Genomic DNA, 27807 nt, shown 5'->3' with positions numbered 1-27807 from the left:
CTTCAGCAATGCTAAGAAACTATAATCACAAGAAAAAAAATCTCATCCTATCTATCTTGATGCAATTCATCCAAACTGACTCAATCTAGTGGAATTATTATCTGATACAATATATCAACAAATTAAAACCTTGAAAGTATAGTTGTTTACTTTGTAAAACATCATGTGATGTGATTTAGAGGCTTTAAATGAATGCATAAAACATAGCAACAAGAGGAATAGACAGATGAAAGATGCTAAGACAAACCTTGAAACAAAGGTAACAGGAACAATGACAGCATGGTACCCACTCACGATATCAGTTGCAAAATTTGAGTAGTTTCTCAAAAGAATTGCACAAGATATCTGAGCCGTTCTTTCACCCAAATGCAAAGCAGCAGTGTCTTCAATCAACTTTTGTGCTTGAGATGGCCCTGCATACTTCAAAACCATGGCACAAGCAGCTGCAAAGGCTCGCTTTGCAGCTTTGCTCTTTTCCTCAAGAACAGCAGCTAATAGGAGCTTCAATAATGTACTGGTAAATGGTTTGATGTCTGTTGTGACTTTCTGAACCAATAAGGTAATGAAGCTAGCAACACCTACCCTATAATGGGAAAATATTACGAGAAGAAATCCAAGAAACTTGTTGAAATGAGAGCAATTGGATAAAGATGCTTTAATGACAAGTGATGTGTTACCATAAATAAAACCACAAGATCCCAATTCAATATAGGAAACAACAAAAAAAAATTAAAAAATAAATAAATAAATAGAACACAGATTTCAAGAAATTACTTGTCACAAACATAAACTTCACAAATTTCTTCAAAAGAAGAACCATGTGCAAGTAAGGATAACTATTAGTTATTTGGGTGAAAACTAATAAATGCATAACCAACAAGCTAGAAAAAGAGAATGAAATATTTGTTTCACATTACTAATGGACAAAAGTAGTTGAGACATGTTAACAAGAGTTTTCTTAAAAAAAGGCAAAGTCCTAACTTTTCCTGTATTGCAACTATTAGATATAACTAATAGCCCCACATCAATTAATTCAGAATTATTGGTATGACTATTTAAAGTTTAGACCTCATCCTATCACCTTAAAGGTTTTCAATGGAATGAACAAATTTAAAATGTCTATGCTCAGCATCTAACTTGGTATTGAACCCAGTATTTTTAGTTTGCATGTAATGTGACCCGGCTCAAAAGGCTAGCATGTTTCAAGTACATAACTATATGAGTCCCATATTAGCTGATTTAGTAATTACTGATATGGCCATAAAATCTAAGTCTCAGATATTATTAGCCTAAACTTTTTAGTCGGATCAAATCCATTTTAAGATGTGTTTGACTTGCATCTAATCGTAACTATCAAAATTATTTGAGATGCTGTATATCTGACAGCACATATTTGGATCAGACCTGGTTGCCATTGTTCTGGATCTGGCTATGAGACACGTAGATACACATGCATCTCATGAATTGATCTAAAATGCAATTTCACTTATCTGGATCAAATGCCTAAAATGGCTCATGAGCATTTGTCCATTATGATGGAATATGATTCAGTTATCTTCAATATAAACACTAAGGCCAGTGGAAGTGTAAGATCAAGATAATCAAAATAAGGTCAACTCTCAAAACATGCGTAGCGAGCTAAGAACATTAACTCTACAGTAGCATTCCATCAAGTAGAATAGAAACATACCTAGTATTGAGGCCAACTCCAGACCGAACCAATTGAGTCAATCGAGGAACTAAAAGGTCCAATGATTCTTTATCAACAACTTTCAAACAAAGGTCAAGAGTTTCCCACATAGTTGAATCTTTAGCAATGGCTATTCTCAAATTATCAAGTTTTTCTGCCCGAATTCCAGCATTTTCTGCATGCAGCTACCCTTGCATTCAAACAGGAGGAATTTAGAAACAGAAAAGCAGACTTATAGAGGACATGACAAGGCAAAGAGATGCCTATCATGCAAAATCAACAATCTTAAGTCTTTAGCATAAGGAAGATGTCAGAATGAAACTCAATAGTAAAGAATGACCTCAACATAATTGAAACTTTGATCCTCCAGACTTGACAAGCATTCCAGCATGCAGCAGACCAGCTCTGGCAAATGTGGTCGAAGTGCAATCCCAGCACCCTAAAAGAAAAATCAAATACTTTTATGAATTTTTACTAGACCTACCTTAAGAATATATTTCACCTCAAAGGTTTATGCAATAAAATGTAAAGTTGTGAAACAAAAATCAAAGTATTGAAGAATATATCTAGATATGTGAAAGTGGGATGAGCGACATTACATAATCAAAAACATCTTTTTCTAAGTGCATGAAGCTAAATATACACCACATGGCATTTTTGCAAGGAACAAAGTGGGATAAAGTTGAAACTTGAGAAGCATTGGGTTTGAATATAACCTAGATTAAGTTACAAGGAACATAACCCTTAATATATATATATATATATAGAGAGAGAGAGATTAAAAAGAGGGTGTTCACCATATGCTAAGTTTAAGAACTATACAAAGTAACATTCTGATGAAATGTAAAACACTAGCATAATATGTTAAAAAGTGAGGGTAATGATCTAACATGCTAACGACCTCCAACCTCCATGTAAAATGAAATACTCCGTTTCACTTAAATCTAGGATGTGTGACGTACTGTAGAAGACAATTCTTCTATCTTAAATGAGTTCTAAGATAAATCTGTCTATAGAATATTATAGATAGGGACCAGCTCACCAATTGCATGAAAAATATCATCATTAAGCAACTGGCAAAGTCTTAAATGCATAATTGTAGATGTCCCTTTCTTCTTCACTTAAATTCTTACCCACCTCTTTTCTAGGAAATTAACAATTAAAAATACATAACAGAAATACATCGACATTAAAACAGTCTGAACCGGCAGTACCATTCCATAGATCAATCACTCTTCTGCACATCAAAATCCAACCTTCTAATTTTTCTTCAGTCACTTCATTCTTTTTAATCAATTACCTTAGAATTCCTAAAATAATCAATTCAATTTTGTTAGATGCAAACCAAACATATTATATGAGAGCCTGATTCAACCTAAAAGCTTAAGCTGGTGAGGATGAAGAGACACGGGCTGTATATTCAAATCTATATTTTTCCAAAAATAACTAATTTTAGACTATTAGTCACTCTATCGCCCCTTTATATGTGCTAGTTTATTTTAATTAAAAACATCACAAATAAACCAAACAAACCAAGCTTTGATACCATGTTAGATGCAAACCAAACGTATTATATGGGCCAATTCAACCTAAAAAGCTTAATCTGAATTACAAAAATTATACTCTCAATTAATAATACTTTTTAGCTTAATCTAAACCCGGTCACTGAAAGTTAGGCGTGCACTCAGTACATAAAATGTAACTTCCTATAAGCTAATCAATCAATAAAATATATCTACAAAACAATGTATTGAAAATCTAATCCAAAAGGTCTAACAACTCATCCAGTACTTCCAGTAAAAAGAAAAGGTATTCAACCCAATATGCAGCTTTCTTAAAACTTCAGTCCAAGTCATTACATTGCAATAGGTGCTAGACAGTGCTAACAAATAATTAAACTATAAATAATCTCAAATAGTAGCAGGGTATTCTTGCTTCCAGGATCTAATTTAGGACATGTTTGCAGAAACAATAACTCAAAGAAGATAACATAAACAAAAATCAGATAGACAAGTAGTGATGTACATGAAGCCTATATATAATCAATCCATGAAATTGGTATAGCTAATTCATTTCAGCAAAACTTTATATTAAAAGCACTTGAACATGTAGTAACCTTTTGCAAGCTTCATAACTAAGCCAGCGAGCCTTCTGGATGCTTGAAACTTTACTCACTATCCCTTCAACAAGTAAGTAGGGCAAAAACAATATCCATTGCTTGACTGGCGTCTGACGGAGCAGTAAGTGATACATCACACAACCTAATTGTCAGTGAACTAACTGCACGACATAAACTGTCACCAGAATTCCGTACAGTTTCCTTTACATCATCCATAGCACGAAATGCTGCTGTCCATATCTTTTTCAAATACTTCGAAACCTGAAAAAGAAAAAACAAGAAGATAACAAACTAGAACGATGGCCTTTCAAAGCCCAAAACCAGTGACAATTTTCATCACTACCTGATCAAATTTCCGGCCTTGAATAATGTCTGCAAGGGCAAGACATGAAGCTTCACGTGAACGCCAAAGTCTTGATCCAGATTGCATTAGCAGATCATCAATAATAATATCAAAATGTTCTTCAATTGTCTTTTTCGTGTCTGCAACAATTGACTTCCAAATATGTCCCATAGCATCCTACAGATGAATAGATAGGTGTAATAAAAATGAAAATGATAGTGACAATTAAAATAGAATTTAGCAGATCAAATAAACATTATGTTGCCCCACAATATTCAATATAAATTAAAAACATCCCAAACTATTTTAAATGGCAGAAGTCCAAGACAAATCCCAGAAAAACTAAAAATTGGCATTAGCCTCTCCCAGCATACACTGAACATGCAAGGTCCTCGATGCATCACTGATAATTCCACTTCAGGATACCAGTAAAGGAGTCTACTGGCCCCAATGCCTGGAAGTAGGGCTGCCAAGCTTAAGTTTCACTCGATAATTCCACTTTAGCTTAAGCTCGGCTCAAAATTAAGTAGGTCGAGCTCCAGCTTCACTCAAGTTCAAAGCTCTTCAAAAAACATTTTTTGAGCTCTCTTTGTTATTAATTTCGAAAGCTTGAGCCCAGCTCGATTTAGCTCAAAATTAAAATCAAACCGATTTATTTTCAAGAATTCGAATCTAACAAAATTTAGTTCAAAGATAAAACTTCATTTATAGCTTAAATTTTGTTTTTTGAAGGCAAACAATACAAATTATATAATATAATAAGATAACTTGTGGTTTGCCTCTTTATCAATTTGGGACTTGTGGTTTGAGTTGTAACACTTTAGTACTTTGTAGTCTAAACCGTTTGCAAAAAAAGTGTCAAAACGTTTAACTCCCTTAATTTAAACCTGAATTTACCTTTTTGCCCTTATTTACATTACTTAAACATACACTAATTAAGAACCATTCAAATCTACCTCCAATTATAACTTGAATGGGTTTTAAATACTATGCAAATAAATCTTAATCTGAATGGTTCTTATTAATATATGTTTTAGTAATGTAAATAAGGGCAAAAAAGTAAATTCATGTCCATTTTTAAGCCACATCAGCAAGAATTAACGGAATTAAACGTTTTGGCACTTTTTTGCAAACGGTTTAAAGTACTGGGTACTAAAATGATACAACTCAAACCACAAGCACCGAATTGATAACGAGGCAAACCACAAGATAGTTTAGTAAAATTTCCCCATATAATAATATATTACATAATATTATATATTATAAATATATAAATAATTACGCATTTATATATTTCAGGTTATTAAGCTAACTCGAGCAAGGCTCAATCGAACTAGGTCAGTCAGAAATCAATTTTGAGCTCGAAAACCAAGCTCAAGCTAAGTTTGCAAGCTCACAATTTCAAGCCGAGCTCCAGCTGCTCACAAATAAATCGATCAATTGACAGCCTTACTTACGAGTCCACACCAATCATCCATTTGGACTGAAACTGTAAATCATAAGAGAACTAATGTAGCGCCCAGACTTGCTAACTAAACTTCTTACAATATCTCAAAAATAATAATCACCAGACCTACACTCCTTCCAAGGCCATATAATTAATGTCAATAATTATAGATGAGCGTTCATATTGCCATTTTAACACACTTTCATTTATTACAAGCATGTAACAACATCATATCAGAACTTATATGCAGTTTAAATTTTATATGATCACACAATTAGCATCTTCATCAATTAGGAAATTTACATATGAATAGTGTTTAACAGTATTTATAGTCATAAATTGAGAAACAGGCCTCCATTTAATATGTTTTACTTGCATCTAACAAGATATCACAACAGACTTGGTTACTCAATTTGTTTGGTTCATTTGCAATATGGCTAGCTAAAAATAAACTAACACGTATCAAAAGGCATATCAGAGTAACTAACAATCCCACATCAGTTAATTTGATAAATATAAATCTGAATACATAAGCTTGGACTCTCATTTTCTCAGCTTAGTGATTAAGCTAAATCAGGCCAAGCTAATATGTTTTGAGGTTGTATTTAACATCCTGAAGCAGTTTCACATGTGTTGAAAGCAACATGACAAAAAGATAAGTCAATGGCGAATAGAAGGTGAGACAACATAATAGAGATGATAATTTCTAAGCGATTAATTTCGAAAAACAATGGGAGCACATCATAGATAATGTTAAGACATAGAAAGCATACAGAGAGTTTTTAATACCTGAACATTCTTATCTGGGTCATATTGGTACGGACAAGCCTAGGGATCAATAGTTGTAAAATGTGGTTTGAAGTGCATCCCAGCATGCTTTGCTATCTTTGAAAATCCAAAGCTGCCCTCTCTTCGAATTTAAAGAAGCTTGATAATTAGCTAGATCCATAAATTTATATATCAAGTCAGGTTGACCCATCTCATTAGCTAAGCTGCAAAGCTCTTTATAAAGTACTAAGTTTCCCTCCACCAAGAGTTTCACCCGATAGACCCTTCTTGAAAAACTTCTGAATCACCCATTGAGCTGCAAAAGTAAATGCATTGTGAGTACTCTAATCTTGAAGTATTATAGAAATTTTAGAGCACAGTAAAACAATATTTGCACACCTTGATAGCTCTTTTCCTTTTCCCTGAACCAGTTAATGTGCCTACAAGAGCATTTTTACTAGTTCATGTTTCATAGATGGATCACCAAGTTCATACACATACTCATGCCTTTTGATGCCAACTCCTGTGTTAGATCATTTTGATCACCAAGAAGATGGGAAAAAGCTTCCTGCCAAATCCACAATAACCAGTAAGCAAAAGTCATTTATTTATATGAAACAGCTTCAATATATACACTCCATGTTTGTTAATCAAAAGCACTTTTCATGATTAATTACATCATATTATCCCAAATGATGCCCAGCAAAGGCGTAGAAAAATGGATTTTTAACGCATGAGGCATGTACTTCTAAGGTAGTAACATGGCATGCCTCATAAAAGAATATCATCAGCTATTTAAAGATCAAAATTTGACATATTTCCCATCTGGAAAAGTTAACACATACAAAGCCTTGACTCATATCAACCATCTTCCTATTTACCTCCCTCACCACAATATCATAGTGCATCTAAAATTGCTGAAAAAAATTACTGCAAACACAAGATTCTCGAAAAGAGATTAAAAGAAAAGAAACATGATATTAAAGGGAAGAAATATGTTATAAAGGAGACTAACCTGGATTTCAGGAAGAAATTTGCTGGATTTTGGGATCATACCCGCAATACATGGTGAGTGACAAAAGCCATACAGTACCAGCACAGCGTTCATCTTTCCTGCTGCTGTACAGGAGATCTTCGAATAGTTTCTTTACTATCACTTCTCTAGCCATTACACGTGATTCTTCATTAATGTTACTCTCAAGTGAGCCAGACTTTAATATAGATAAGGCCATGTCACCACTAAGATAATTAGAACTATCAGAGAGGGAGCTATAATTTGATTTGAGCATCAAATCTGCGGTCACAGGCACACCTCCCCATAAGAAGGATATAGCCTCCCCAGCAGCAAAAAGTAAATCTTCAACCTGAAATTTGAAAACTTTGCGAAAGAATTACCGGGCATGCTCAATCGACAAAAACAAAGTTTTACGAGAACTTTGATTATACAAATTCGAAATTGAACACAACACCAACCTTTGAACGATATAGGATGAAAACTAGATCAAGAGCAATATTCAAATTTGTATAAGATGTCTCCTTCACACATATATGCCCCAAAGAAACAAGGATCTTTTGGATTGCTTTGATATCATTACCAGAGAGTATTTTGCGCAAGCTTTCATTTAGAATTGATACAACTCCAACTGCAACATAAAAATTTGCACAATAGTAGTGGTTATTTTAATCTACACACGCGCACACGCACACACAGAGTCAAAGGTTCCTTGAATTATAAAATGTTCTCATGCAAACAAATAAGTCAAAACAAGGTAAGATACCAGAATTTGAATCATGAGGAAGTGCAGGCAAGGCACAGCGAAGACCAATATGTCCGAGTGCCTCCATAGCAGTAGAAGCTAATATAGCACTCTCTGACTCAACAACTTTCACAAGATGTTCAACAATTTGATCCCTTTGTGCCTCTGAGATCTGCAAGCTTACAATGTCAGGAAAATTTGCATTGAAAATGCGTGCTCAAAATGTTGTCAACCAAATGTATTCCTATCTGCAATAAGTCGGTGGTTGAATGAAAATGAAAAATAAACAATATCAATCTCACAAGAATTACACTAAATAGCAAGTACTTATCTCCTGTATAAGGAAAATTAAAGTCAAATATCAAAATTTATTAGCTTCGGCCTAAATAAGATGATTGAAGAATCAATTTTCAATTGGTTGACCATCTCAAAGGTGAGAATCACATCGTGAAGGTAATAAGAGTAGTGTCTAGCCTCAATGCATGTTATTATCGATAATTACCAGCCTATGACAAGGCGTCAAGCAGACACACAATATTTACATGAATACAGAAACATCAGATGGATTTTGAATGTTATTTATATACTGGTATCTAAAATAGATGTAACCAAAAGCTTTAAGTTTGACAGCAGTTATGGCCACCAGCTTCTAATTTGAGTTGTAGCATTTGTAGGTCTTAGTCCAAAATGATGCATATCGCAAAGCTTAGGCTCAAAGTGTGCTTAATAGAAAGCATATTCCCTGTTCAAATTTTTCTTTGACATATAAAATTAAATTGAGGGTTTGGAAACTTACAGAAGGCTCCTTTCTCATCGACTCTGCTGTCACATAACCAATGGCACATAAAGTTCCATGATAGTTTTCAAATCTGCAATAATTTCAAAGAAGTCCGACCAAATAAATAAATGAAATATTAGCACACAATGAACAATGTTAACATGTTCCATTGTCTAGCACAAACCTTAGCATTTTAGTTCCAATAATTGAGGAAGCAAGCTCATTTAAAAGGCTGGAAACTTGAGAAATAGAGATAGCAGAAGATGCTATTCCAAGCAAGCGAGATGCAGATACACGAGTATCAGAATCAATATGACCCAATAATAGCTTTAACCATGAAATTCTCTCAGCATAGCGTGCTGCTACGAACTGCAGCAAAACAAATAATTTAAAGGTCAAGCACATAATCCAACTTAAAAGAAAGGAATATAATCTAAAGGCTCAAAGAGAATATGACCTGTGGTAAACGAGAACCAATTTCAACTAACGCCTTTGAGGAAATGCTTTGAAGCTCAGCCGACCCTTCTAATGCCAAAGCATGTTCTAACAACAGGCACATTGTTACAACTGGAGAACCAAATTCATTTATTCCACCCTCAAAATCAACTATGGCGTGGTCATGCTCAAAGCAATTCATCAAAAATCTAATCATGGCAATGTAAGTTTTTGAAGGAAAAAGGAGTTTCTCTTCCCTCAGTTTGGTAGGTTCCAAGATTTGTGGCTGCCTCATGGAAATATAATCTAACATCTGCCCAAGATCAGGGAATTTGACATCTGATTTGCCACCCGGCATCTGATCTTGATCCTTCAGAAGATGAAGACCTTCAAGAGCCATTTCTCTGAAAAATGGGGATAAAAGAAAATCTAGATGTGCAAAATAAACAGCAAATAGCATCTTTAATAAATAAATAGACAAGAAATTATGATTAGGGGAAAAAAACAATAAAGAGGGTGCACACAATCAAAAGAAAAATATGAAAAACAAAACTTCATCAAATTAGTTTCTAACACTGGGCATAGCACAATTCAAGCCACCAAAAACTAGTAATATATTACTATTGAAAAATTGTAGACAAAGAAAAACATGAAAAGTTAGAAATATTCACTGCAAAAGACAAATAAGGGAAAGCCATAGTTTCCAAAAGAGCAAAACGAGCTATGTTGTTGATTTGCCAAGTAACCTTAATGTAACCAGGGGATAGAATTGAGAGAGACTGAGAACCAAAATAACAGTTCTGCCAGTACAGTTTAGGAAATTATAGTTTTAGGTCCTGATATTATTATCCTGCTACATCCTTGTCAGGCACTTTAAGTTAGAACTAATTACAAAAACGAATGATTGCTTTCAACCAAAAACTTGGTAATTATTTACTAAAATCAAGGAAATGGAAGTTCCTTTACTGATGCAATACCTAACTAAAAAATTTACCATTAGAATAACCTAATTTGTTATTGGATCATGCTTCCGTTCAAACTATATGTATAAATGATAATACTCACCCTTGTCCATATTTTCCTCCCCTACCTGAAGCAACCAAGTTGCAGAGAGTGGAACAAAACAGGAAGTACTTGCAACTTATATCCAACTCAAACTTAGTATAGGCTGATACAAACTATTAAAAACAAAAAAAATGTCACATTCAAACTCTAATTGAAACAATCAGGCTTCAAGATGTGGGTACAAATCAGGTTAATGTGCACAGGCCCAATATATCTGCTGTGTAGACTATCCTATACTATTTCCAGCTAAGGTCAGGCTCAAGCCTGGATGCAGAGCACGAGTAGTGTCAACAGTAATTAAGTGTCAGCCTATAACCTACTCAGAACACTATTTCCAACACATCATCTTAACGCTGTAAAAAAGAAGAATACCCCACTTTTCACTTAGTGGGAACTGAAAATACTAATGAAGAAAATGAATTTTAAAAAAAAAATACTATCTGAAGTTTCTTTTGCTAGCAGGTAACAGTTCTAAAGAGATCAAGATCCATTGCAGATCAGTTAAAAAACTAATATGCACACAAAGTGACTGGCTTTGCACAAAACAGGAATTCTCAAATTTCACTCAAAGTTTGTCACAATCTGAAATCTTATGCTGACTACAAGCTTTAATTATGAATAACTCTCAAATTCTCAATAAAGAAAATTTGCAAAAGTAACCATAAAATTATAACACCACAAAAACATTCTTAATTTCGCTCTTACACCAAATGTTAAGTTGATGGTAAAAAATATTAAGGTTTTCAAATTGCTCCACAAAATCAAGCTAACATGGCTCAATATTGCATTATCCACACAGCAAATTTTAGAACCATTTCAAATAACTCACAACCAACTGAAATTTATACATTAGCTGTTTCCAGACAAAATATCTAGTATTTGAAATACTGATTTAAGCACCGCCATTACTTTAAAAATCAACAAATATTATCAATGTTTCAATGTTTTAAGTTTAAATATTCCCAGGAGAACCACGTACAAAAAAAAATTGAAAAATCAATCAAAAAATATAATAAAACTTTTGATACTATAATGCGAAGCATCATATGTATGTCGCTAGATCAAAATTTTGATCTCAAACATGTACACCAAGTGAAATGGGATTAGCTGGTTAAGTTTACATCACATTTAACTTATATTCCAAATAATGAGAATAAAAAATTAAAAATTAAGTTAAATTTGGTAAGTGTCAAGGTGTGAATGAACTGTAAATAGATTAAGAAAATTAGGCTTAAATAGGTTACCATGATTGCTTTTAAACCCCCTAGACAGGGATAGAACCAATTCCCATTTACAGTTAAAAAGTTTCCAAAGTTTAGAAATGATTTAGTTTCCTATTAGGAGTGACTTAGCTTTATATGTTTCCTCTTGTAAATTACTATATAATACTGTCTGGTATCAGTTCATATTAAGTGAAGAATTCAATATTCTCTTTCCCATCTCATATTTTTTTCTTCATTTTACTACGAGGTATAAGAGGTTTAGAATTTTTTTCTGGGATTTCTTCTTAAAGCAGCTTCGTTGCTGCATGTTTGAACCTCTCTCTGAGTACTATTTTCTGCGCATTCCAACCTTAACACTAAAGAATCCAACACTTCTCTTTGGTGCACTTCTTGTAGGAAATGAGGCACACAAGAGAAATGTTGGAAGCTGACTAAAAAGCCACCAAGCCAAGAATAAGGAAACCATGCGAGGAAGCAAAGACCTCAAGCACACATGGTAAAGCACGCTCAAAACAGAGGAAAATTCCCCAACAGAGTTCAACAGTAAAGAAATTGAGGAGCCTTTTGGAGTCTCTCTTGAGAAGCCTATTGTATCTTGTTCTTTGGCTGCTTTAGGTAAACTTTCGTTTCTTCTTTGAATGAATGTCTCGGACAAAGTACGATTTGGGAAACTTGAAATACTTTTTGAAAGTTAAGCCAGCACAGTCCAAGATAGGCATTATTATCTCACAAAGAAATTATGCTTTAGATGTACTAGAGGAGGCAGGCATGTTAGATTGCAAACATGTGGACACAACTATGGATATAAACATCAACCTTGTTCTCAGACAGGGAGAGCCATTGGAAGATCCTAGTCGATATTGAAGATTGGTTGGAAAGCTAAATTATCTCACAATGACATGACCAGATATTTCATTTGCAGTAAATGTGGCTAGCCAGTTTTCTCCAAGATCGCTGCAATGGTTGCTAAGATGTAGTAATCCACTTTCTCAGATATATCAAAAGAACTCCAGGATAAGGTATATTATATGAAGAGAAGGATTATTTACAAATTGTTAGGTGCTTGGCTGCTGATTAGACAGGTTCTCCCTCAGATAAATGACCCATTTCAGGATATTGTGCCATGATTGGAGGGAATCTAATCTCCTGGAAAAGTAAAAAGCAAGATGTAGTCGCCAGATCAAGTTCAGAAGCCGAATATCAAGCTATGGCCCTTGCAAATTGTGAACTTTCTAGGTTACAACGTCAAAAGTAGGGTGCAGTGAAGTTAAACAAATAAAGTTAATATGTGACAATCAAGCTGCCCTTCATATTGCCTCAAATCCATTTTTCATAAAACATCAAAACGCATAAAGGTATATTATTAATTCATTGTACAGAAAATTGAATCAAGATCTATTTCCACCAGTTTCATCAATTCAAATGATAGCAAATGTTCTTACTAAATCCCTCAAATACTCCTGAATTGAATACATTTGCAACCAGCTTGGAGCATATGATATGTATGTACCAGCTTGAGGGGGGAGTGTCATGATTGTCATACATGATCCTCGCCTGATTGTGTCTAACTTTCCTGATTTTGTGCCTAATTATGTCCTAATTTAGCTGTTGTAACTGAATAAATTGAGGACCAGCAATTTTGCGTAGAATTAGTAATATTCTAATTTTTAACCTATGTAATCCACATAAATTCCTGATCAAGCTTTCTCACTGGGACAAAAACTTCTTCTTCTTTTCTTTACACCTCAGAAATGTCAAGTTGTAGAAATATTAAGTTAAGGCCTCAAAATTTAGAGAAGTCACAACTTTCAACTCCAGAAAAATGAAAAAGTATATTAAGAAAGCAGCTGAAGAAGCTTTGACATGAGGAAGCCCAGCTGTCAAGTCACAAACTAATCCATGAAGTCATAGTCAAACTCTCCTGCTAGCAAGAAAGTTGGAACAGATCAATATCAAGACCCTTCTGCTACAAAAGCCAAAAATGAGCCAAGATACTTAGAATAAGATGAAAGGACTTTCAAGAACTAATTCTCAGTCTTTATAGGCTTTAACTTCAAAGAAAAAAAAATAAAAATTTATGCACTTAAAACAAATATTCAATAATATAGTATATTATGTTGTTCTTGTCTCACGATTGGTAATCGACCGTGAGATGGTTCTTTGATGAATATAAGTCATTATGAATTAGCCGGCATTGCCGGCAGCTGAGGCGCGAAGACTAAAAGCGAAAAGAACCCGCTGTGCAGTTCACCGGCACCAGATCAACATCCCGATTTTCTTCTGTTCAAGCTGCATCTGAGCTACATCACTAGTGGTGCATTAATCCAGAAGGAAAAGACACCGTTACATTAGACACCAAAAAGACATCACCATTGTTGTACACCTGCCTGACAAAGATGCTGGCTATTAAAACAAGAGCCATTGAACCCAAATCCTCACCAAACAAAACAGTCTTACAACTGAAACTGAACTGACTCTTAAGTCCAACTCAGAGGAAGATAAAATTGCACAACTCAATAGTATATAATCAGTTTATTTGAAATGCCATTAGCATAGGTCACAAATGGGGTTCATATTTGCTAAGCCAGATTACTTCAAGTCAACCACCTAAGAATCTTCAAATGCACTGTAAACCAGTAAAAAAACTACTTTTTTTCCGCAACATGTCATTCAAACCACCTTAGGAAGTCAGAGCATAAAGCATCGTCAATGAGAAATTTTTATTTCTTAATGACAAACTCCGCACAAACCACTGAAGCGGGCAACACATCTTGCAGTTCTCAGGAATAATAAATCCACACTGGGCATCTCAGTAATAATTAACACATATAACTGGCCCAACATGACAAGGGAACTGATGGAGTCCATAAAGGGTCCCAAGCAAAACCAATAATTTAATATCAATTACCCACATCTGTAAGGGTTTAAATGTAAACTAAAAAGTAAGGTAAATATCCCCAAAAACCAAGTCCAATAGAACAAGCATTCACAAAAAATAAACATCTGAGACATCTCTCTAGTAAAATTTAATGGTCAGTAGTGATTATCCTATAATAAAGAAACTGTTAGGCAATAAACATCACACACAATATTTTGCCAAAGAAAACTGAAATTGAAGAGAGAAAACACAAAAGATGTCTGGCATGTAAGCATTATATATACACCTAATAAGAACTATAAATCACCTTATATCCAACTTAGGGTCAGCAGCACCAACCATGCAAATGTACCGACTGGGGCAATGTTCCAAATCAAACAAAGATGTTGCCCACCTCACAGAGCAAAACCGCACCTCACTTTGTTCCTTTAAGATAAAAACTAATAAAATATTGAACCACATTCATAAAATTATTAAAAAAAATTAAAAATAGTTATACAAAAACTAAAAAGAATCCTCATAACCATTTCTGACAACTATCACAGAGATAATACATAAATAAAGCATCAAATAATAACTGTAAGCAATGCTTAAATTTTCAACAGCAAGTCCACAAAAGACGAACATAATTTCTGAAAAAGTATCAGAAAGAAAACTTACCGCTTGACAGTTTTCAAGCAAAAGTGATTCCAGATCCTTTAAAACTACTGCTGGAGCGCCCTATTTTTAAAACTGAAAATAGTCAGAAAGCACTAACAGATTAATAAGAATGATGCCCTAGAAAAATATGAAAAATAAATTTAGTTTAGAAATGCCAAAGTCATTTACCATTAGCAGAAACCAATAACTGCCAGTACTTGAGCAGGAAGGTCAACAAGTAATGGGAATTGCTCAAACCATAACGAATCCCAAAAGGGCAAAAGAATTGATTCAGATTTATTTTGAGATGACTAAAAGACATTGTCATGAAAAATCAAATCTTCCAATTCACATTTAGGCATAAGAAAAAATCAAATGCCTGTTTAAGCATAAGAAGAAAAGAATTTACTGAGTATCAGTTAGAATAAGTTAGAGCTTCTTGAGCTTCTTCTTATAACCATAATCCCTTGCAACTCAGTCGAACTCAAAAGGCTGAGCTCGCCAAGTCAACCAGAGTTCAACTACAAAACAATTCAAGAAATTATCCGGAGCCAACTGAGTTCACTAAACTCGGCTTAAGTCAGAGAGTCAAAACCAGGAGACTCAGGCCAGATATGCACGTGTTAACTATGGCAAGCCACAAAGTACTTGACCTGGCTCTGATCTATAACTGGTAGACTCAGCCAAGACAACTTGGCCAGTCAACCAACCATGCTTCAAAACAATTCCAACAAGTGCTTTCTTTCATGTCTCCTTAAGGCTTAAAAATAAAAAATAAAAAAATTAAAAATAAAATAAAAATCTCATTCAAAAAAATGAGTAATGGAGTAAACAAAAAAGCTGATCATTTATACAGATTTGAAATATGAATTCAGATTAAATCCCTAAACGAGAGCCAGAATAAAACATTATCTTTGGTTTAAATAAATAAATTGAATTCTTTTTTAAATAAAATTCTGATACTCATCAAAAATATGGTCCATCAATAAATAAAAAATTGAGAGGGAAATCTCAATCTCACATAATATCTCAACTTCTCAACAATGTTAAATTCTCAACAATGTCTGATTGGATGTGGCTTCCAGCGCAACTTGCATACTCATCATCTTATCCATACACTACATCATGACCTCCACAGCTATGACAGTTGGATTTCGCGCATTCTCTCTTTCATAACCTTGCTCTAGTTACCAACAACAGTGGTTTGATTGCCATACAGGTGATATCTTACCCCACTTCTCATAGACATGATCTCAAAATATATCTTAAACAAGGCTCAGATACCAAATTAATGCAGGCCAACTCTTAAAACTGGAAAAGCTCCAAAATTAACATTCTGTTTTCGATAACAAAACCAAGATTTATGACTATTTAAAGATGGGTGAAGATTGAAGGTTACATGTTGACAAGGGACCATGGATCGATGAAAAACTTAAGTTTAATAGGCTAAACTCCTGACAGCTCAAAGTCTTTCATTAACAAGAATAGGAGTGAAACAAGGCAAATTTGATTACTACTTTGATTTAAAATTGAAAAAAATATCTCACTTATACAAGACAATATGCAGCTTACAAATGAAAGTATGAAAATGCACATTACCACTTATGACTTATTCTAGAAGTAAATACCAAGACCTACAAAAATTTTTGGATAGTTAGGGGCCAGCTATTCATCCTATTACAGAAATCATCAACAAAAGGATCTATTTATTTTAGGAAAGTATTCTCAGCCATGTCATTCGGTTTTGAGAGTTGTTATAAGTTAATTGAGAATTTGCAAAACTAAAGGGCTGATTTGTAAAAAGACTCATTAGGTGCTTTAAGTTATTAAAAAGGGGAAAAAAAGAAAAATGGGCTATTTGTGAATTATGTGATGGCTAATGAAAAAAGAGACTAATACTTATACAGGGGTTTATGAGAAATACAGGGTTTATGAGGAAAAAGTATAACGTGGAGTATTGAATAACATTATGCGGGATCAAATTTACTAGAGTCCACAAGATTTACTATGTCATATGTTCCATAGCACATCATAGCTTGCATACATGTCCGCACACTTCGCAATTATGATACACATCTTGAGAAGTCCATGACAAAGGTCAACAAAGTTCACAAAATGGATTGCGTTGTATATTTTGTAGGGTCTCATGCCATGCATGCTTGACCACAGGCACCACAATCACAATACACTTGTTTTGTGAAGTCTAGAAGGAACTCTCTTGACATGACAAAATAAGTAAAATGAAGATTATCTTCTCATAATGGAATAAGTTCATAATAAAAGAAACTCTCTTATTCATGCGGAGAGTTAATAAAGTTCTTTTCAGGAAAAGAGAAATCCATGATAAAGAAAGCCCCTTGTGATGATGAAGAGAGTTAATTGAGACGTCTTTCTCATAGTAGCCACCATGATAAAAAAGAAATTCTCTTGTGATGATGAAAAAAAGCTAATGACGACTTTTTCTCTTGATGAAAAGGAGCACATAAGCTAAATAAATTTTTCACGTGATAGCAGATAGAAGTTAATGGAGGCTATCTTCATGATGAGGGACAAATCTATGATGAAATAAACCACTTACAATGATGAAGAGAATTAATGGAGATGCTTTCCATATGATAAAGATTTGAATGAAAAGAAAAATTCTTTTTCGTGGTGGTAAAGAGGGTTCCTAAGGACTCTCTTTAAAGGAATAATTGAAGAGATTATCTTGTGATGATGATGCTCGAGCTAATAAAAACCACCTGGTCAAGATGAAGAGAAATTGATGAAAGAGAAGCTCTAGTGAGACACATTCAAAGGCAAAGATTAAAAAGAATATGCACTATGTGCTATCTCTAAAAATCAAGAAAAAGGCATTCATGCATAAAAACCTAAAAGGTCAGGTTAAAGTGTTTCAGAGTTATTAGAGTAACTAGTAGTCCCCACATTGGTTAATTTCAAAATGGATTTGAAAATATAGCCATCCAGCATAAAAACCTAAAAGGTCAAAGGTTAAAAGTGTTTCAAAGTTTATTAGAGTAACTAGTAGTCCCACATTGGTTAATTTCAAAAAATGGATTTGAAAATATAGGCATCCACAGACAAAACCTAAAGGTCAAGTTAAACTGTTACAAATATGAAGACACCAATGTCACCACAAAGATTCAAAGTCATGGAGAGGTTGAAGCCATGTTCTAAGTTCATTATCTCAAATAAGTAGAAAGGAGTCAATGCCCCAATTTTTTTGTAAAGAATTTAAAGAGAATTAGCATATTTTATGATTGCAAAATCAAAAGCAAGAGTGCGTGATGCAAACATAGAAACTCCTAACAATGACTTTCTAGACACGTTAAAAACCTTAAGCTTAGTGTAGCTCTAGTAGATTCCACTAGACTCTTCTTGCCTTCATAAACTAAGGATCATATAATTCAAGTCAAGAAAAGCATATTTAGCCCATGAAATCAATGACATAGTTTATTATCTTTAATTTTATTGCCACATTCGCACTTATTCCTTAATCGCAAGTTCTCACAAACTTGTCTCGGGTGATCAATAACAGGGGCAAGCACCTACTCTGAAATTCTGAACCTATAATCTCACTTGAATACTTAGAAAGAAAATAAAATAAAAGAAAAGAAAAATTAGATCGATCATAATTTGTATGGTCCTAATTACAATCAACACTGGGTATACATAAACAGCACATAAATGACAATATGTTTTTAATGATGCTTGTAAATTTATAAAAGGATTCACTATCCAACTCATATTAGGACAGCGGTAGTTTTTGAAATATTTCTACAATTGTGCATGCATGAGTTTCTATGAGGATTTCAAATAAGCACAAGACTCATGCAGAAAATTTCGAAAGTTGCTTTTTATTTAATAAGCTAAAGAGATGATTGTAATATAAAAGTTATAAAACTAAAACAAGCTACTTTTCTTTATGCGAGCTCCAAAGGAATGTTGAGTAAGAGTACTAAACAACTACTGTGAGATATGGAAAGAAACCTAAAGAAAATCCAGTTGAACACAAATTAAAAGTTGTTAAAGATAAAAATCAACTTTGAGTGAGGTAAGTACCATTTTCTACTTTACTTAGGAGACTTGAGTTTTTCTACACTTGCTTCGCATCTTGGGGCGCGGGCATGCTGGCGGTGCACATGCTGAAAGAAGAAAGAAGAAAGAAGAAGAAGAAGAAGAAGAAGAAGAAGAAGAAAACTTAAAGGATCATTGATGTTCAATCTTTGTTGGCATAGATGCTAACATATTATTAATAAATGAACAGTTATTTCAAAACATTGTTACCTTAGGAACCTTTTTCCATATAAGTGTTAGTGTCCTAATTGTCCACACGTGGACAATTTGCGTAGAATGGACATGAATATGAACATATAAAGCTTGAGGTCCTCTCATCTCACCAGCCTAAGCTTTTGTGCTTTAAATCATGCTGTAGCACTATGTCTTTGCTTTGTATCTAACACTTGGTTTCAAAGATTGAGTCACAGAATTAGTTTTGTTTGGTTTTGTTTTTGTTGCTTTACGACAGTCTAATTAAATAGATTGGCACATATCAAAGGGGCGTATTAGGTACATTAATAGTCCCACATTAGTTAATTTGGTGAAAAATATGAATATGACTATATTACCTTGGACTCTCATCCTATCAGTGAAGGTTATGGGGTTTGAATCGTGTCCAAATAACATTGTAAATTCACATCTAACAACATGCATACAATAGATTTTTTAGCAAACAGATGCTCTACTACACAAAGGTGGAACAAAAATGATCTAACATCATTACATGGTAACAAAAGCATTTTAATGTAAAAAGAAGATTTTAGATAAATATGTCAAAAGATGAGGCACAAACTAAGAAAAATGTTAGCTCAATAGAGAATATTAATATAATAGTTATATTATATGCATTTCACAACAGAAGTCACCAGCGAAAAGAGCTGCAATCAGCAGTTGGTAGAAATAAAAAGGTACTCATAATGTAATTAATTCTTTTTAAAATAATAGCGCTACACTTATAATGCTTCAAGTGAAGTGAAACTGATTCTTGAGTTATGAGGCGAATTGATTGATCCTCAATTTTCTAAAAGCATTGAAAAGTCGAACAGCCATGTCAATGTTTTTCTCTGATATAAAATAATATCTTACTTAAAAATTCGTGCTGACAAAGCAATAACCATAGCCATTTAACAAAGTGAGAGCTATTAGCATGAAAGCATGCTGAAAAGATTAGGCTAAAGCGGGATGCAGTAAGCCGATTGCTTGGAAAACAAAAGATTTAGCTCTACACAGTAGCATCTGGAAGTTCAACATGAAAGCACTGGTTAAGCAAAAGTTTAAAGCCTCAATACATAACAAAATGGCACTGGAAAAATATATTTATATAAATGTTATATTAGTAATAAAATTCTGTTGAGGAAGAAAAGGTGGAATCTACCTGCTTCTGTAACTGAAGAACCATCAAGAAGAGCGTAATATTCCACTCAAAACAACAGGGCCCATAAGTCTTAATTGATCCATAACTGACTGTCTAGTAGCAACTGAAGTCAACATATGCAGGTCATGTTAATAACAAACAATAAGTATTCTCGTTGAGGATCATCACATATCCTGACATGCATACAATTCAGTTGCTCAAAATAAAATCAGTTGCCTTCCAAATAGGTTTGAGGAGCAAGCAGAGCGAAAATTAGTTACAATAATTATTGATATCCTAATAGGCAAGAAAATGTATTAGACAATTATCATATGAGAGAGCCCCTCAAGCATAAAAGCGGCACAGGAAAGAAACATATCCATGTCCAGAGCGAGAATTAAAAAAACTCAAAACTGCTGGCAGTCACAGACTTTTTATGAGCCAGCTACAATTGGAGTATCCGATCACAGTATTATACTAGGCGCTGCAAGCGATGGGTACTTTAAGTACTACAACCTGTATAAAAGTCAAGGCACAAAGGTGGCTAGCTGTCACGTCATTATTGAACTAATTCCACTGCATCAGTTGTAAGCCTGTATAACTTAAGATATTAAATTTGTTTAATCTCAATAATTGTATCGATTTTTCGATAGGTTAGAATTCAGTTCCCTCAAGGAAGCTAGAAAGGTTGCTAGACATGCTCCACGTTCTTTATTTCCAAAACATCTTGAGTTGAAAGCCTCCAATGAGTGACACCTTATTCATGTAAAAATACTCCATGACTATGCTTGGTCCAAATTTCAATAAACGTAGTTAGCCGAGTCATTAAAATGTAGGATAATCCCACTGATGCTAAAATAAATCCAGAAACCATTAGATCTTCATAATGATTGGATCAAAGTGATTACGGAGCATATTTAACGAGATAATTAACATCACCTTCTACTTCATTAAATTGGGGTCTATGCCACCCATACCATCTGTTTTTAGTAGATCAAGGACTCCAAATGTGTAATTAACCTTAGATATTTAATAGGGAAAACAGTATGGCTTGTGCTAGATGTCCCTTAACTACATTCAATCCAACAAACTGCTTGACCTATGATATTTGCCTACATGAAAGGATGCATGATGAATTACATCTCCACCTACCCACTAACTGTCAAGGTTCTAGTTGCAAAGGTTCTACCGTGTTCCAGAATACTAGCAATCTCCTTAATCAAAACTCATAATCTATTTGAACACCCAAAGACACTCAAATCAAACTCGTTTAGTTACCCTTCCTGTGAAAGTGTATGGTTCAGATTTCCAGGAGGTTCTAAAAAAAAGGATGGAGTTTCTGAAAACTTGCACCCACTTCCACACAAGTAGGCTCAGAACCATAAAGGGCTGAGGTCACTCAAAACTTCAGCACCCACTTCCACACAAGTAGGGCTCAGAACTCATAAGGGCTGAGAGTCACTCAAAACTACTAAAAACAACCACCAATTGAAGACAGTTTACATGACATTCTGACTGGAACAGAAGGACCATTGTGCTAAATATTTTTAAGGACATCACTAGTTTGATTGCAGGCGAACTTCAGAGAGAAAAATTACCCAGCACTATATGGACGGAAAAGCATATGGTCCAAGGAAAGAGGATCCTGCTAAAATGTCAGGTTCAAAAACTGCACGAAATCTTACCATTAGTTTCCACCTAGTCAAGGAGCAATGCTTTCACTTCTTAGTCATTACTTACAGTAAAAGGAATATGCATCTCAAAACAGTCATGGTGGTAACAGAATTCTATACAGACAGCTACAAATTACAGAATATACCATTCTGGATATGCATTAATTTATATTTTATGAAAAATTTATGCTGCTCATTTTTTGTTGCATAAACTCTTCATAATGGCCTTAGCTAATATAGTTAAGAGAAGAGATATCAAACTTGAGTGCATTCAGATCAGAAAAGATTCTATATCATCAACTCAAGTTTAATAGTTTTCAATGATGAATCTTTTCCGCACATTAAGGGAAGGCAAACTTCAAATTTACTTTTCTATAAACTACCATGAAGATGAACTCAAGCCACTTAGGAGTCAATCGGGTAAACAAAATAAAGAGATTTCTCAATATTAAAGCCAAATGCTTGACATGCTTAAATACGCAGACAGTGAATTCCATTCCCAACTGCTTCAACCGTGAAGTGGTCCCACTTCCTACAGCAAAAAGGAAGTTAAGGAAGCAACTAGAATGAAAGCAGGCACAAAAACAAAAGCAAATTGACCACAAGAACATTCATCTAATATCGCGTTGGCAAAAAGTCAGAGCAGTAAATCAAAAAATAACCACAAAAAAACAGGGAAAAAGAGCATGTAAAAGCACATCCACTGAATTTTTATATTTGCTTGTTAAAGAAGAGCCTGAAACCATCTCCGTATTTGCTTTCCATTTGCTAAATAGGTTATGCATGACACAAGTAAAAAAAAATCAGAATATATATCAATACAAATACACCGTGTGCAATTGCTCTATCAAAAGCAAGTGAATTAATACATTCATTTCTAATGCTACACTGCTAATGATCAAATAACGTCTGAACAATGCAGCATGCTAATTGATAGCTAATACTTCATTATGAAAGTCAGAAATAGCTTGTTTTTGAGCTATCAAAGCACAGCCATCAAGCTCAAACATTTCTCAATATTATTAGTCTTTATAGAAAGGTCAGTTGCATCTTCTACATAGTAAAGAAGCAGCCCTAAGGGACAATGGAGACCATAAGCTCCAACAGCTTCTAAGAAAAACATTTATATACATTTTTAAAAATCCACACAAGCATGAGCAAAAACTGAAGGACCAGTTAGAAGTGTTGGAGGGCCCCTCACACAAGTTAGCAGCAGGGCCCACCACCCAGCAGAAAATACTAGAGCATATGGGAGAAGAAACATACTTGAAGGCATTACAAACATACTAAACAGACAAAATCAAATTTGAGTCATTTAGAATTCCAAGCATGAGAACATGACTGCCCAAAATGAACGGAAAAATATATGTAGAATAATAGTTGTGGGCCAGTAATTCACTGATTACTACTCTAATGTATCTGTACAAAATCTTCACCTTCATGCAACCATTTTCCTTTCAAGTCACAGTCACTACTTTCACACATTTAACAATCTGATTTATATTATCTGATTTATATTATTTGATAAAAAAATAGCATCATTTTCAACTATTTCCCCTTAGATGAACACATAATAAGCAACCAGAGAATAAAGCATTGTAAACTCTGCAATTTTAACAAATAGAATCAAGGAGACATGGGAGAAAAACAAGATGAAACATTTAAAAGTGTGTTAAGGATTGGATATGGCTAACTGATGATCCTGATGCAGCCTATATGTTACCATAGATGCAGCCAAATATGCACTGGAGTGTTGATGGAAAAAGAATTTGCTGCAACAATGGAGCGGCAGAAAAACACTCATGATCCTCACTCTCAGTGCAACATTCACAGGAGATACCCTTGAGTCTTCTGGTATATTTTCAACCCCAGTGTTACCTGCAATTACCAAATAAGCTCAGTTTATTGTCATGAGATGAGAGGAAACATAGTATTAATTTAATAACATTGGTAATTATAAAATCATGAGTAGAACTTTTTAGAATATAAATAGTGGCATGAAGGTTTCTTCTTTTCGTATCATAATAAATCGTTGTCTTGAGTCATGTAAAGATTAAAATGTATTATGTATGTTTTGAGAGCTAATGAGTTGTTGCAAAAAATAATTGTTAAATACCCTAACTCTATGTTGATCATCTTCATTAAAACTTGATTCTCAATCAAATCACCTCTATTAACACGAAATTATTCTCCACAGTCCATCACAGCAATATAAACTGACATAACTAAACATCCTTCAACTTGCAGCAAAACAACTTGAAACCAAATTTGAGAGGCGAATTGTTTTGCTTTACTATACTGCTATGCAGATGCAAGTCAACTTACATGTAAATAAACGGCTTGCATGTCACCAAACACCGAAAAATGACCAAATTATATGTAAGTAGACTAGCAATACACTGACTTACTATATACCTAAAAGAAGGCCCCTACATCAATGTCAATGTAGATATGCATGTGTACATAAATATAGACATATGTGCGTGTATATACAAATATAGGTGTGACAAATCAGCATGCACAGCTTCAAACACATACATATCTCTTTGACACACTTGGTGATAAAGTCAGTATAAAAATTAGGAAGAGATAACTCTTTTGATAAACCCAGTCATAGCTATAAAAAGCACTTGCTTATGTGTCTGGGATAATATCTCACGAATAATGCAGCCAAAATATTTAGAATTGAAAATACTATTGTCCGCATGTAACCTTAGAAGTTAGACAACTGCATACCATTAAAAAGAAAAAAAAGTCTTTTTATCAAATTGGAATCATCTATGTTGGCGCCCTGCAGCTCTCTTTAAGAGCTCCTCACTTCTCTTAATAACAAGTTCATGACTGCAATCATAAGAATGGACAGGAAAAACTTGATTAAAAATGTCAAATAGAGATAAAACAAAAATCAAAATCAAAATCTTAGGATTTCATTTTGTTCTATTGGATGATGAACAACAAATACCTGTCTGCAGAACCAGCTAGATACAGAGGATAGACAATCTCGGGTGCCAAATCCATAGCTTCTATGACATTCAAAATCCCAACCTTGATTGCCATGTAGAACAGAGTGATTAAGAATCAATATTATTGATACAGTAAGATCAAGACAATCTATTTACCTTCCTCGACACAAGCAAATCTCCTTTTAGCGGAAGCTTTCCAGTGGCACGTTCAGATTGCGAAACTGATAGCCCTGGAGGGCATCTGGCACTAAAAAAATGCATTAGTAAACAATCATCACTTTGAGTATTTTGATGTTCATAACCAGCCATCCATATCGCATGTGTCATACCCATGAGAAAGAGGTTGGTACAAAAGCATGTGTAGGCAAAAATCAACAAAAATTTGGCCATCCCTTCCACTGCCTATATCCTTGTATTTTGCTCCAATATTTTCATCAAGACTAGTTGAATGGCACTCACCAATGACCTGATATAAAAGCTAGCTTCTGTGAAGGGAAGCACTCAGGCAGAGGAGCAAGAAAATAAATGCATACAAATTTTTATGCCCAAAATTATACTAATCTAAACTTCAGCATAATCCACATCTAAGTATGGGGCATGCTTAAATTTCAAGCACTCCATAAAAAAGTGATGACCAAATTTCATCTGATAGCAGCAGAAAGATAAATGACATATAAGGATCACTCTATATCGTCTGACGCCTTAATGCTTAGTACATCAAACTGAATTAGACCAAAGGAAATTACAAGTATAAGCTTGATTGTTCTATTTGTTAATGAATAAGACTAAAACTGGTCAAAAAAATAAAATAAAATAATAATAAATTTAAAATAGAAAAAAAAAACACCTTTATGAACTAAATGCAGAAAATAACAAGGATAAATAACAGAAGCACCATTTTAAAATAGAAGCTAAAGATGCTCAAAAGGGTACTTCTAAAGATGATAAAAAGCAGCTGATAACCCAACAAAATTTCGCACATTGAAGGCTTGAAGCCCAACTCACCTTTGTGACAATTCTGAGAATAATATCTTGGTGCTGACTCGGAAACTTTGAAATATCGGCTAATAGCTCCGGAGCCATGTTTGCCTTATCCTGGAACTCAAAAACCACAAAGACACCATCAAATCCAACAAACAACAACCCATTGCAGCACAAGAACAGAAAAACTCAACAAAACTAACCACGACAGGCATGCGATCAAATGCCATCTCAATATAAACTACACAGAAATTCCTAACCATGGGCGCGCCACTAAATTCTCTGTACATACTCCATAACTGAACCAAGGGCAATCCAATTTCCGGATGGTGCTTAACCCTCTTGTTCACATGGCTTAGAATCTCCATGACCTACAACAAACACTCAACTACCATGAAAAGCCCAAACAAAACCCTATGCAAGACAACCGATAGTGATCAATTCCGAAAAGAAAACAGGAAATACCAATTTGCGGATGGAAGGGGAAGAGGAGGAGAGGGAGGAGATGGAGTAAGGGAGGATCCTGGTAAGAAGGCCTTGGAGCTTGTGGTCGTCAGCCAAGGCAAGGCTAGTGAGCATCCGATCGAGCATCTCCTCTCGATCAGCATCCGAAGGCGTTGCCGCCGATGAAGAAGATGTCTCGGCCATGGCTGATTTTCTTGCCTGCTTCGACTTCAAGAAAGGAGCGAGTGAAATATAGCATATGGTGTTCGGGCTTTTTTAAGGGAAAAGACCATAAAAGGATGTTTAATTATTTTTAGGGTCGTTTGGTTCGTGTTAATGACATATTACCACGTAATGAGATTACTCATGGTAATATGAATGGGAATATTATATGAGTGAAAATATTGCGGTGATTTAATATAACCATGTTTGATTGGGAACTCTTATTATTTGGTTTTCATGGTAATCAATTTGTTAAAACATAAAAAGTTATAAGACTACCACGATAATCCAAGATAGACACCAAATTTGGTAATAATAGGATTACCACTTTCTTGGTAATATTTATAAGTTGGTAATGTGATATTATCATACAGATTACCACTAATACAATGTCAAACGTGGTAATATTTTCAGATTACCACATAACACATGGTAATCCTTCGATATTACCGCGATTCAAACGGCCTTATAAAGTAATCAAATAAATATGGGGTAAAATGCCTATATTGCTTTTATATATATATATATATATAATGAAGGTGAGGGTAGATCATTAAAAAGGCCAAGACGTGGGGAAAACTTGAGTAAAAACATATGGGGAGGGATCCATGCATATATACATATCGACCATCCACACTAAGCTAGCTACTCATATTCCATGATTTCGAGCTCTCACCACATATAAAAGGTTTTTAACGAGACTTGGCTACCAATAAACCATTAGTCGTTGGTCTATATTGTCACCCGATTAGGTGAGTAACAAATACTTTTTGGTCATCTAATTATAAAAAAAATCAATTAGATCACCCAACTTAAGAATTATGTTTAATTTCATCACACAAACACTTACATTGTTAATTATAGCCCACATTCTAAAAGCTGTTTTTTATATATTTGACTGTTTTTTGTCAATTGGGGTTTTTTAATTTTTTTTAAATCTCTTTTCCAAGCTAATATTGTGATAAACTT

At 34.3% G+C, this 27807-nt stretch overlaps 1 pseudogene; it reads right to left on the bottom strand.

The window, feature by feature from the left end:
- Nucleotides 1-97: 97 nt before the first annotated feature.
- On the bottom strand, nucleotides 98-26874 carry LOC120268614 (annotated as a pseudogene).
- Nucleotides 26875-27807: the final 933 nt, after the last annotated feature.

Source organism: Dioscorea cayenensis, chromosome 9 (assembly GCF_009730915.1).
Source record: "Dioscorea cayenensis subsp. rotundata cultivar TDr96_F1 chromosome 9, TDr96_F1_v2_PseudoChromosome.rev07_lg8_w22 25.fasta, whole genome shotgun sequence".
Classification (NCBI taxonomy): domain Eukaryota; kingdom Viridiplantae; phylum Streptophyta; class Magnoliopsida; order Dioscoreales; family Dioscoreaceae; genus Dioscorea; species Dioscorea cayenensis.
The sequence above is the reverse complement of the archived record's forward strand: the minus strand, read 5'-3'. Positions and strand labels throughout refer to the sequence as shown.